This window comes from Lepisosteus platostomus, chromosome 5, assembly GCF_059453375.1.
Source record: "Lepisosteus platostomus isolate fLepPlt1 chromosome 5, fLepPlt1.hap1, whole genome shotgun sequence".
NCBI classification, from domain to species: domain Eukaryota; kingdom Metazoa; phylum Chordata; class Actinopteri; order Semionotiformes; family Lepisosteidae; genus Lepisosteus; species Lepisosteus platostomus.
In genome coordinates, this window is record NC_142615.1 from 52927410 (window position 1) to 52940867 (window position 13458).

The following is a 13458-nucleotide window of genomic DNA, read 5'->3' on the forward strand; positions in this document are numbered from 1 at the left end:
TAAACACAGAATCTAATGCGAGAGCTTTATCAAGTCTTCAGTGCTCCTCTTGTCTCAGTAGACCTCTCTCATATATTTGTGTACAGGTACACAGCTGATAGTAATTTAAGTAGGGAGCTGCATCACAGCATGCGTGGGCTGCAAATGGAAAAGTATAGGTTTATTCCATGCTGAAAATAGAAGTAAACACAACGTTTCAGCTGTGGAGCCTTCTTTGATTGTGACTCGAAATAAATCTTTACTTGTTCGTTTGATGTTAATTTATCTCCATCAAATACCTAATAATATCTAAACTTGACAGTTGCTTTCAGTAGCTAAAGATGCTGCTCCAGGTGAGGCTTGAACTCACAACCTCGGCATGACTCCGCTGTGCACTGCTGTATAAGTACCACGCGCTGACCGATTGCGCCACTGGAGCTGTGCAAGTCGTGCTCCTCATACAGACTGACGCTGCAGAAACACAGGGTGAAAACGGTTTCGGTTGTGGATCCATCTATACATGGGGAACACTAAAATAGCAAGGAAAATACAAGAAAAGAAACTGAAAGAATTGTGCTAACAGCAAAGGGGAACTGAGGGAGGTGGTCAGACAAGTAAATCAGCCTGGCAGATTATTTGTATCGACATTTTTTGAGTCAATCAGCAAACAGATTTCTCTTCATGTGCCTTAAACTGTGCAGTTTGTATCTTCGCTGTAGATAGGTTTCTTCAGAAGTCCAGTAAACTGACAATAATGGAGAACTAGCTGACGCACCCCGTCGTGAAGACCCTCTGTAAGGTGATTACACGTTTCAATTTCAAGTCGCCTCCTTTACACTCAATTGCAGCCCCGAAACTGAGAGAAAGCATGAGAAATGGCTTCAATTTCAATGTGAAAGTGCAGTACAGGCTCGATGGCTTCACATCTCCCATCAATCAAATAAAATTGCAGTAAAGCGATCTAAATATGACTCTTAAGTACTTGGAAAGATGATTATTTTGAGCGTGCCTCCAAGGGTCTGCTACGAGGCTTAAGTTAGCTTCTTATTCGCCAGCTTCTTATGCGTGTTTTTCGTTCCACCTTAAATGGTGCTGCTGTGATGTTATGTCGCCTTTCGCCTGTAGATGGCTCTCTTCGATCAGTACTAATCCGGCTGGAATACTGTAGACATCTTCACTGAAAAGGAATATCCAAATAAATAGCGACTGTCCAAATTATATTTTTGTATGGAATATATTTCAGAAAATCGCAAACCAATTTTAAAAACTCACCACAACACGGACTTACACTGGGAAAAGGTGACTGTACTTTCTGCTTATTGCTACGGCCTTCCCCCCGATTATGAAAATGTCTCACAGTTCTAACACCGACGTGTGAAAGACAATGTAACAGACTATCAAAATCCTGAAGTACAAGAAATTTTAATGCACCAGTTTTTTAAATATGACCCTCTGATCCTGGCATGTCAGTATACATTTCGAAAAAGTATGGCACCAATCGCACGAATTGCAATGGCACAAGTTGTTGAGAATATCACTGACCTTGCCGATATTTGCAGGGGATACGAATGTTTTGCACATGTTGAACTACAACACGTAAAAATTGAGCTTCTTAGTCAATATCACCGGGAATGTCCAATAATGACGAACATCAGTAGCTTCAAGGAAACTTTGACTCGCACATGGAGTTTCATCTTCAAATGGAGGGTGGGAGAATTTATTTGTACTCTCGTTGCTCATTAGCTAAACTATTTTAAAAATATGACACAGATTTGTTCGAGAAACTTGTAATCGCCTTAAAGAGAGTCTTCTTGAAGATGTGCACCAGCTAGCTCTCCACTGTCAATTGACAGGACTTTAGGAGAAACTGTTCTCATACAACCAACATACAAATTACACATCTTAAGGAACATGAAGAGAAATCCGTGTACTAAATAACATAAAATTGTCGCTGCAAATTATCACCAAGCTGTTTTATGTGACCACCTCTTTCCTACTTTGCAGCGAGCACAAATCTTTCTGTTTCTTCATCGCAATTTTACTGTCTCTTTCCCCCATGTGGAGATAGATCCACAGCTGAAACTTTAGGTCACTTCCTGTTACTCTGTCCGATTGAAAGAGCTGTATTAAAGGCACTCCCATCTCTGCAGGAAAGATATTGCTGCTCTCAACACAATATACTACAGCCAAATATAGCGATACTGTCACTGCCTGTGGGCCACGTGTTCCTGCTGGCAGTCTATTATGTCATGTTCATCCACACCCAGAAACATTACTTCATCGCTATTTTATTGTCCCCCATGTGGAGATGGATCCACAGCCGAAACTTCAGGTCAGTTCCTGTTACTCTGTCTGATTGAAAGAGCTGTATTAAAGGCACTCCCATCTCTGCAGGAAAGTTAATGCTGCTCTCAACACAATATACTGCAGCCAAATATAGCGATACTGTCACTGCCTGTGGGCCACGTGTTCCTGCTGTCAGTCTATAATGTCATGTTCATCTACACCCAGAAACATTACTGCTGGAGCACAAGAGTTATATAGGCGCAGTCCATAGAGCAAGAATCTCTTAATCTCAGAACTGTGGGTTCAGCCCCCACATTGGGTCCCTCTGTGTCAATTTGATCCCCCCAATCCTCCTAGCATGACCTGATGGCGTAACAGTGATACCCAGTACCCAGCGTAATTCAGCTTTCTTTCCACTTGATTCAGATTTTGATCTGAAATCATCGGCCGAACAAGAGTTTGTCTAAATCGAGGGAGATCTGCTCACAAGCAAGTATTAAACACTTCAGCATTTTCTGTTCGAATACCACAATTTGTCAAAACACTGCCGCTTCTTAAGCTAATAAGTAACGGTTTTTGAGCACGCATTGTATTGTTAATGCTTATATTAAAAAAGCATAAATTCACATAGTGGAATTTGGACTGAACAAAGTAGTCCAGCCCTTTTACAACATTACATACCCACTGATTAAAGCTTAAAACTACAGCAGCAGGAGTAACAATAATGGCAACAACATGTTTGGAGTTCGGCATTTCATTTATTCTGCGGAAACATCGTATTGGAATGAACTGCCCGAGATAAAAGAGCTGACTACACGCTTTAGATTTTTTTAAAGCGGCGTTGCTTTTCCAGGTTTTTCTGAAATTCCTCGCATTTGAGCCAGCACTAAAACATTTCATTCCCGTCGCTGAATACATCGTGGAAACGGTATTTGCAACGGAATGCTGTCACACATGAAACCTTTTTGTTATTCGGTTCTGAAGTTTGAAAATGAAAATAAAACGGGGGTCACTTCATAGGCTTGAAAGAAGTCCAAGCAGCATAAAAACCCGTGAATTCTCACAAAGGCTGCACCTTTCTTCTGCTGCTGTTATAAATAAGCCTTAAACATTTGAATGCATGCCTTACTGCTGCTAATCATATTCACGTGTTTACAAAGCTTTTTTCTGTCCGTTATGTTTTTGCTAAGCAGTTTCTCCGTTTTCCTCGTACTCCCAGTGTAAAGGCAGGTAAAAAAGACAGGGTAAAACGCCTGATTGTCGGGAGTGGGATTTGAACCCGTGCCTCTATTTGGAGATCGAAACACAAAGCTTAAAAGACACGAAGCTGTGAATTTACTGTTTTAAACCGCTTGACTATCCTGAAAAAATGGGTACTGATTGCACCAGTCGCATCCGATTTTCCGTAACTTTAGAACGATTGATACGACTGGACGAACACAATTTGTGGCGTTTAGCATGACATGGAAAACGGTACCGGAGCATTCGGGTCCGGACTACCAGACTCAGAAACAGTTTTTACCCCCGCACTATCAAACTATTAAACTCCCAGCCTCTCTCACTCTCTCCTCACCTCTCACCTATGATCTGAACCTCACAGTGCCTTCTTTCTTACCAAAAACCCAAACACACATTGAAAATCTACTTCTACCATACATGTCAAAAGCTCAATCCCCTCATTTCTATCCCTTTATTTCATTCTTTTGATGCATGTTTTTGCACATAACCTGTTACCTTTTTGTTGTTTTGCACACTGCCTGTTGTTGTTTTTTGCACATCGGCTGTTGTCTTTCTTTTGTTTTACAATTGTATTGATGTTGTGTTTTTTTCTTTGTACTACTTATGTCCGAGAGCTAGCTAAATAGCATTTCGTTATACCATATACCTGTGTATGAGTATAATGACAATAAACTTGGACTTGAACTTGAACTTGACATAGTCTTGCAGGCAGTATATTATTTTATCGTTTACTCGTATAAAAAAACATGGTCTTCTCATTCCTAAGTCAGATTTTTAGTGCTTTCAAACGTTACTTCCAACCTGGACTGACAGCTCACCAGATCTGTTTGTGATCAGACCATGGAGTCGGGGGCTGTACTAAGCGCACGTTCCTTCCCAATACTGAAGCGATCATTCGGAAGGTGGGTGTGAAGAGAGATAAGCTTTGTCGACTTAAAAACAAGGCAGGATATGGAAGAATACTAATCACTGGCGAAAGTTATGTTCTCTTACTATTGAGATCCCTACATTGCGAGTTTTTTTAAGACTTTGAAACTAAAGGAAAGCGGTGACAAATGAAACAGGCACGGGTGGGGTTTGAACCCACGCTCTTCGGTTTACGAGACCGACGCCTTACCACTTGGCCACCGCGCCTTCGAGTAAGCATGGGAATAAGGTTGTTCAAATTATTTTTTTCTGAATCTGGTTTACATCGCCAAATGTAAACCGGAGGCAGCAACAACAATAAAAGGGATACTTGTCCTTAAACTCGGACGTGATGTTCTGCAGACGTGCACAATGTCCTGTTTTCTTGCAGTGTAGACATTTTGCTGTTCACGCTCCGCATTCATCTGCTTTGTGCGTTGTTAGTCCGCACCTGTAACATGTAATGTCAGCCGTCCCCTGTTCTTCTATTTCTCTAGCATGACTGTGTCCTGCTGCTCGGCTTTTGTTTGTAAAGTTTGAGCGAGCGCCCCGTTCAGTGTCACTTTGTCACTGTGGTCAGAAAGCATTCTTGATTCTGCTTGAGCTGCTTCATGAATTCTAGCGACTGTAAGAGCTCTTCTTAAAGTCAGGCCTTCCTCCTGCAGCAATTTATAGTCTCTTATGTGCACATTTTTCCACAAGTTGATCTCTTAACATGTCAGTTTTCAATACTCCAAAGTCAAAAGATTTAGCCACTTCTCTTAGTGCAGTCACAAAAGCATCAACAGATTCGTCCTGAGACTAAGTTCTCTGCCTAAATTTATGCCGTTCCAAAACCGCATCTTTTAAGTGCTCTTGATTAAACTATGCATAGAAAAACAGCACTACTGATTATTTTCATGGACCGATGCACACTTGTTCTGTACAACTCGAGTGATAAAGCCCTGTCTGCAAATATTGTAGAAGAAGGGCGCTGTATGCAGAGGTCTGAAACCTGCTCCACAGAAGAACTTTATCCAGAGGTGTTAAAGAAAATTGATTTATTTTCCTGACTGCAATGTATGGTGAAGCATAAAATCTAGCTGCATAAGTCTCTATTACGTGTCATTTATGAATGCGTTTCAAATAGCAGCCAGTGAAGGATTAACGCTTTTGGAGCATGTATTATGTTCTAAATACTCTTATTTAAATAAGCTTAAATTCGCATACTGTTATTTAGACATTGCAAACCAGTCTGACCTCATACAACATTCTGTGCCCGCTGAGTAGATCTTAAAGCAGCTTCAGCCAGAGTAGCAGTAATGGCAACACAGTGCTTGGAGTTCAGCTTTTCTTATTTCTTCTGCAGAACCACTGGTATCGGAATATACTGATCCGCATAAGAAGCGCTACCTGTTTCAGATAGTTTTTATTGAGCGCTGCTCTAAACTTTACATTTGCTCAGGCTTGTTTTCCCCATGAAAAAAGAGATTTCCTTAATTACATTTAACTTTTTTTTCCCTTATCATCAAGTAGAAATAAATAAAACATATCGTTCCATTTAAGAGCCACATGCAGGATGGCTGGTGGTCCAAGGCGTTGCGTTCAGGTTGTAGTTTCCCCTAGAGATGTTTGTTCAAATCCCACTTCTGACAAAGAAGTTAGAGTAGAAACGATAACATCCCTAAGTAGAAAACATCTCACATTTCATGTGTTTAATGTTAAGTGTCTTAGTGGTTGCCTCGGTGGTTGATGGCTCTTCTCTCTTGCAGGGTGATGGCAAACTTCTTGAGAAAGGGAGTCTCCTACGTAAGGCTGCTCTTCGTCAAGAGCGGAGACAAAAGGAACAGACTTCAAACCGACATTAATTACTGAGAGCAGGCGAAAATGTCTTTGGAAAAGAGGAAATGACTGCTGACCGTAAACAGAGCACCGGACAAGCGCTCCTCGTTAGTATAGTGCTGAGTACCCCTGCTTGTTGCGTGGGAGACCAGGGTATGTTTCTGTGACAGGGCACAGTGTCCACGTGGGTTCAATCCCCACTCTTGGTAGTGTTGTAATAAGTTTTAAGTGACAGAACACTTTGATGATTTGCACTCTATTTAAATATGAATTTACTAAATTTCAGTTCAGTTCTCTTCACTCCCACTCCCTGGCATAACTGAACTCTCACTATCGCATACTGAAGGCTTTACATGCATTAGCTGTGATACAGCTCCCCAATAAAGACGGAATCAAACAGTTTGTTCTGTTTCTCATGGTGATCCTCTTCTCGATCCAAATGAAATGTTTAATATGATGCCTCAAGAAAAAAAAAGGAGTGAATTTCCGCCTGTAATGATTGATGCCCCATCAAACATTTTGTAACATCCCCGGAAGTTTATAAAGTAGAATCCTGGTTTGTGGCTTAAATTCAAGGTAACCAAGACTAAGGAAACAAGTTGGAAACTTGATGTCGAACTGGAATTTAATCACCCAGAATATTTCACTACTTTGGGTAGTATGTGCCAGAGTGGAGTTCTTTAGATCCGTTTGACAGCTCAGTTGTGTCATGGAAATATAACTATCAAGGAAGCCACAAGAGAGAGTTCTCACCTGAGTAAGGTCTTTATTTCAATATTGCAATATTGGGAGCCCTGCTGCCACTTCGCCAAGTGCAACCAGAGACTCAATTTGTTACAAGCAGTACAGGGTTTTTATAAGACGTTGCGCTGTAAAAAAGTTCAGCACTTGGTCCCTTTCTAAAACTTCCCCTTTCTCTAAGAGAAAACAGATTACATCATAGAGCGAGAGAAGAAAAACTAGATTTGTTATTCAAAGCTTATCAGTTACTTTCAGCTAATTCTAATGACCCAGACAGCATATATTATTTTGGTACATTGTCTTCTAAACTAACCTAAACAGTGTACTTTGTTGACGAACTGTTTTCTAAAATTCTGCACGTACTGTAGCATAGCAGTTATATCCTTGAAATATTATCTAAAAGCACCAATATATTTTTTGTAAAGCTCTCTACATTTTTAAGAATCAATTAACTCATTAGATTTCCACTACAATTCCCTCCTTTTTATTCTTGAAAATGATTAAAAGTTTGATTCTTCATATGGACTCCCAGGAGGCTCCCATACTTCGGGTTCTTGCGTTCTTACCAGAACATACTGATGCGCAAACATATTCATTACCATATTTTGAAGCATTGGAATAATACAAGTCGAACAGCAACACAAAAACAGGAAGACAAGTATCACAGCTACTATAATCGGTGTTAGTTACTTAAAGAAAAACATTCCCCCTGGCCCAAACAGTGATGTGATTCTAACCAGGAGAGAAATGGGTGAGGCTGTAGAATGAGGCATTAAAGCATATACATAACAAGATGCATTAAATTTCTTTAACTTTACAGTATGATTTATAAATTTGTACCACAAATTACTCATATCCCCCTCATTATCAGTTTCATTCAGCCAGTTTGTATACAAAGAGGCTTCGCGTTTAGATTCTTCCTCTTTCTGGGCTTCTGGGTGACAGGCTTCCACATAAAAAGGAAAAAGGCTGGGCACATCAGTCCCAAGCATGTGATCCCCATCTATCCCTGTGGAGACATCACTCCTGCTCTTTGCTCAGTTCGTTTGTGACCTTTTTACAGTGGGAAGCATGAATTCAGGGCACCTGGCACGGCCCCCTCCACCTGAGCGAACACCACCTCTTTTTCCTGTCTTTCACCAGAATCCAGTCTACTTATTCACGCATTAGTTCTTACAGCACAGGTAAATCCCTGTGGGCTGGAGCCCAGCATTTTTCTTAGGGGTTTTTTACAAGATTGGTCAACAGCTGGGTAATAACTCTTAGAAAAATCTACACATTGTTCCACTGCCTCAGCTGTGCCGTTTTGCAGAACAATTCTAGCTGAAGTTGTAAAATTTCTCTTTGGTCCGTTCCTGCAAAACATCTTATTATAAACAAACAAACCATAATAATAATGTGCATCTATGGGAATCACTCCCAAGGGTAACTCCCCTTAAAACTATATTGTTCTACCCATCAGGTTCTGCCACTAGATAGGAGAACCTTTCTCTACATTTTTTTTTACCTTCATGATCCCTTCAGGGCGTACAATTAGCACAGAAGCAGCAGCTTTAGTCCACATGTTTTTCAAGCAGGATATTAACAGTATGATCATAACGAATAATACCAGACACACAAATATGTATTGAACCAGAGACCCTCTCCAGGTTCCTAGCACAGACTGTAGCCATGCACCAATGCCCCAATCATCTGGATTATAATTGTGATATATATTTTTCTTCATCATAGATGTGCTTTGCTAAGTCATTCATTTGCTAATAATTGTCTAGAATACAAGTACTGTTTAGTCTTTGCTCACCTAAACAGCTGTCTATCACCCTAATAGAGAATGGCCTAAAACTGTGATTATAGCGAGGAGCATACAGTTATTTCCATTTTAATAGATCTGAGTTACACTCAGACTAAAAGCAGGGCTATTTACCCATGCCAATAAACCTAAATAATCACCTCTATCAAAGGGGATTACTCCCATGAGCATCTTTTATAGCAATACAATCCCAACATGAGCTCTGATTATTTTTTGTGGCTGACTGATAAAGTATTGATTCCATATCCCCATTTTATCAAAGTAAAACTCATTACACTTAAAAGGTACACTGTCGCCCCCCCTCAGGAAGCTCAACAAACACAGAAACACTGACAATATAATAATTAATGTTCACTCAGTCTCTGGTGCAGTGGTTCGGTGTCGGCGCAATGCGTAGATCCAGCGATCTCGTCCTATCACTCAGAGTCGATAGTCAGTTGCACTTGATATGGTCCTTCCCAGCAGGGTTGCAACATCTGGCAGGGTATATCTTCCTCACCACACCCACTCGCCAGGTATCAGGTCGTGTCTTCCCTCTACTGGAGGTCTCCAAGCGTCCAGCACCTATTCACCAGTCCCATGCACCACTTCAATTAACAACCTACAATACTACAATAGAGAATTAGCAAATTCAACAATCCATTAGCCAAATTCATCCCTCTAGGAAGGTTTGTTGATTGGCTTGTGATAATATCAAACAGGCTCTATTACACAGTTCTGTTTGATCCAGCCCGCATTCCATGGCGTTCCTTCAGTCTGATGTCTAGTCGATCTTTTAGAGTTCTGTTCCTTCATTCCACTGTTCCAGCAGACTGAGGGTGATCTCAGTCCATCTCACCCCGAATAATCCAGCCACAGCCTGTCCCTTGATCATAATACAAGCGGTAGGTCAGTGCCCACCGAGGGCTTATCTCCATCATCAAGTGTTTGGTAGACACAGAGGCAGTGACAGCAACCCACTGGGAAAACAGATTATAAGAGCCAAGGTTTCCCTTTACAAATGTAAATTGTAAACATTTGCTACTGCATGAAAGGTTTCTCAGGACCAGGCCTTTTGAGCTGTAGCACCTGCACCTGAACTGTAGTTGAGTTCCTTTGATAAGCATCACATTGAGATACCACATAAGTGGCTACTGCTTCAAACACGGTCCCCACCCAGGTGTCCGACAGAGTGCATTTGTCGAGCTATAAAGAGCATTAGGCTGTAAGGGCCTGCAGAGTGTCCAGTATGTTGGCAGCACCACACTCTTTTCTAACCATGTCCTTTTCTCTGCCTTAGAGGCCTCAGCCTGAATATCCTGCAGCTGTCCCCTTTTTACCAATAGAGGTCTCACAGGGGTCTCAGACTCCTGTTCTACAAGTACTGCTCACCTGACAGCTACATCTGCAAAGTTGTTCCCTCGAGTTACTGGAAACATTTCTTTATTATGTGATTTACACTTTACCACAGCTACTTCAGTCAGCAGCTGCAAAGCTTCTAACAGTTCAGAGACAAACCCAACATTCTTAACTGGAGTCCCTGCCATGTTGGGGAAATCCCTATTCCTTCACTGCCATCCAAAATTGTGGCATACACCAAATGTATATATACAGTCTATATAAATTGCTACAATTTTCCATTTAGCATATTTACAAGTTTCAATTAAATCTTTTCATTCGGTCTGCTAGTTCTACACCAGATTATTCACAGTTTATACAGCCAGGCAGGTAGCCTGCACAACACATAAACACGGCCCCTTGGCCACCGCATCAAGGGGTCCTGAATAATAATAACCCACCAGACGATGCCTATCTCCATGCCTCCTGCACCAGCACAACAGCTCACGATCCATTTCTTTCACTTACACACAGATTACATACAGATGATCCGTCTGAGGGAATCCTGTCCAGGGCCAGTGCCTGCAAGAAAGCTTGTTTCAAAACATCAAAAACGGTTTCTGCTGCAGGGGTCAAGGCAATTTTGTCTTTAGACTGCACTACCCCCCTTAAACCAATACGTCACTAGACAAGCTCGTTCTGAGAAGGCATTCACCCTGGCTTTATCATGTAATTGGTTTTATACTCCTTTTTTTTCCTCTCAAGATCCAATACTTGGAGTAGCCCGGCCTTATGGATTCCCTCATTAGGTAAAACAATCACAATATCACATAACTCTATTGAGTTAGTTTACATAAATCCTATTTCATGCAGTAATTCCTTATAAAATGCTGCAGTCTGGGCCTAAAATAGGTCTGGGGTGTCCCCCACCCACATCAGTAGTTGAAACTGTACATCTTTACCCAAGCAGACTGTGACAGCTTATATTTGCTTTAAACACAACCCTTGCACTCCTTCTCCTGTAGCCTCCTGTTACCCGTTAGAAAACGTTATATCACATCTTTATGCTGTTTTAGTCTAAAAACAGGACAGCTGTGCTCCTGTGCCCCACAGTTACTGCACACTGTAAGATTATTTCACTTTTATTTAAATCCTGAGATAAATTTAGGAAGGCTACAGAGAAGTTTACTAGATTAAAACTGTTAGTTCACACACGGCTCTCGTTTCAGCTTCTGACAAGTTCTTTAATTGTGAAATCAAGCGTCTTTCTTACAATTTCTCCAAAAAACACATTTTTTTTTAGTAACTGCACACCAGCTTATTAGTAGTTTTGTCTTTGAGGTTTTATATCTCGGTATAACATTAAAGTCGCACAATAATTTCGACAAACTGGCGGCTCCCTTTTCTCCTCCTTGGGAGTCTTTTTACCACCCATTTGCAGCGCTCGCACTTCTGCATGCATACTTCGCGAGTTATTAAATCACATCTGTCACTGTTCGTAATATCAGGAAAGCATAGTTGCACTATAGTTGGCAACATCAGGTTTTAACCCACTCAAGTAAATTTGTTTTATTACTGTGGAAGTATCTTCATTCACTTCCTTCTCATCGGCTAACCCCGAGTATACTATCCATAAAGCTATAAACCTTTCTGTAAAATCTGAAAACATCCTCACTTCCTTCTGCTGACATGCTGTTACTTTTCTCTAATCAGTTTTCGGTGGGAAATGCTCTTTCCAAAATCTCCACACTAGTTCCCACCCTTCTCCCAGATTCTCTCTCAAGGCGTTCTATTTCTTCTTTTGCTTTCTCTTTTTCTACATATACAACTTCGTTTCGTTCAGCCATTGCTTTTAGCTTTTCCATCAGGGATTTTTCCGTCTTATCTATGATATTCTGTTGAATTCTCAAATATTCCTCTAAATATTTTTATCCAAAGGTTCATACACTTTTCTACATTCCTGTTCAGCCTAAATTCCGTCTGACAGTCAATATTTCTTTTAAGTTTCACTTTGGATTAATCAAACTTTTTTTTTTTCCCCTTCACACCAAACCATTTTCACGTCTCCCACGCGCCCCGCGGAATTCCCCAGTCGAGACAAACTGACGAACTATCACAATTCGGGAACACGGACCAGGTTCCAAATCCTGGCTTTAAACACACAGTTGAATCGAGTTACCATTTTCGGCTCTTCTGCGAGTACAGTTCTAGTTACCACCTTTAGCCGTACTGCAGTCGTGTACCAGGATGTAACACCTGGATTTTTTCGCACGGGCAGGGCGAGATGCTATTCCTTCAGCAATCCCTCCTTTTCTACCCCACCTTCACAAAACAGACATCTAAAACACATACACCATTAACTCATTTTTCTGTTGTACTCGCTTCAGCTTCAGGAAAACCCTGAACCCACCACAGCAACATGGAGAGGACAAGGGACTTTGTAGAAAAGAGGAGTCCTTACCTCTTTTTAGAAGCGGCCGCCTAACTTTTCCTCTCCATGTCCGTGTGGTTTAATTTAGATGGATACTTCTTCATCATTTGGGTCACGTATCCGCCAATCTGCCTCCTCCTTTTTAGAGGACGTTATAAACCTTTAGGAACAATATGATCTAGCAACAAGGTTATGTCACTGTAATTAGGCTTAAGACAATCAAGAACAAGGCGCTTGCCTTTCTTCTAAATTCTTTACGATCATCAGGCAATTAAGGAAAAGACTTAACTAATGCAAATAATTCACTAGGAGACCAATGTCAATGTACTGTACATATGCTGGAGTTCCTTCTGGACCTGAAAAAGTGCACATTGGTATTTCACAAACAAGTGGCTCCGGACCGCTTTCTAATTTCGGTGGAGACTTTTTCTTTTTAGTACGCATGGCCATGACTTTAGCTGCAGTTTGCTGTTCTTTAGTTTCAAGACTAGTCTTTCTTTAAGCTTCCCATTATTTCTGTGATTCCTCTTTCCATTAAATAAGTTTTCCAATTCATTTTCTTTCATTTCTTCTCCTTCTCTTCTAAGTTTCCCCTTCTTCAGGAAACGTCTTTTTCCTAATTCAACTTTCCTCTGTCCATTCTGATTCACTTACAAAGATCCTTCATAGTTATGGTCCCCTAATTATCATATATAAATTATGTGCAAGTTCCCTTACACCTATTACCCTAGCTTTACAGTTCATGAACATAATTTTTTTCCCTAACCCAGGCTATAATTGTTTCTCCGAATTTGTCGTACATGTACTTTTGCTGGACTGCTCGGTCCCATTTTCGTCTTTGAATTTTAATTTCCCATTTTTACCGATCGGTGCCTTACTTAGAACCTTATCACATTAACTACTCCGCAGAGCAAAAACCACACGTCTG

The 13458-nt window shown here is 40.9% G+C and overlaps 2 non-coding genes across 2 annotated transcripts; both read right to left on the bottom strand.

The window, feature by feature from the left end:
• Nucleotides 1–324: 324 nt before the first annotated feature.
• Nucleotides 325–418, bottom strand: trnai-uau (transfer RNA isoleucine (anticodon UAU)). Its single transcript has 2 exons — nt 381–418; nt 325–360 (listed from the first exon to the last, which is right to left on the bottom strand). It is a non-coding gene; the product is annotated as a tRNA-Ile (tRNA).
• Nucleotides 419–4566: 4148 nt separating this feature from the next.
• On the bottom strand, nt 4567–4638 carry trnat-cgu (transfer RNA threonine (anticodon CGU)). Its single transcript has one exon. It is a non-coding gene; the product is annotated as a tRNA-Thr (tRNA).
• Between the last annotated feature and the right edge of the window lie 8820 nt (nt 4639–13458).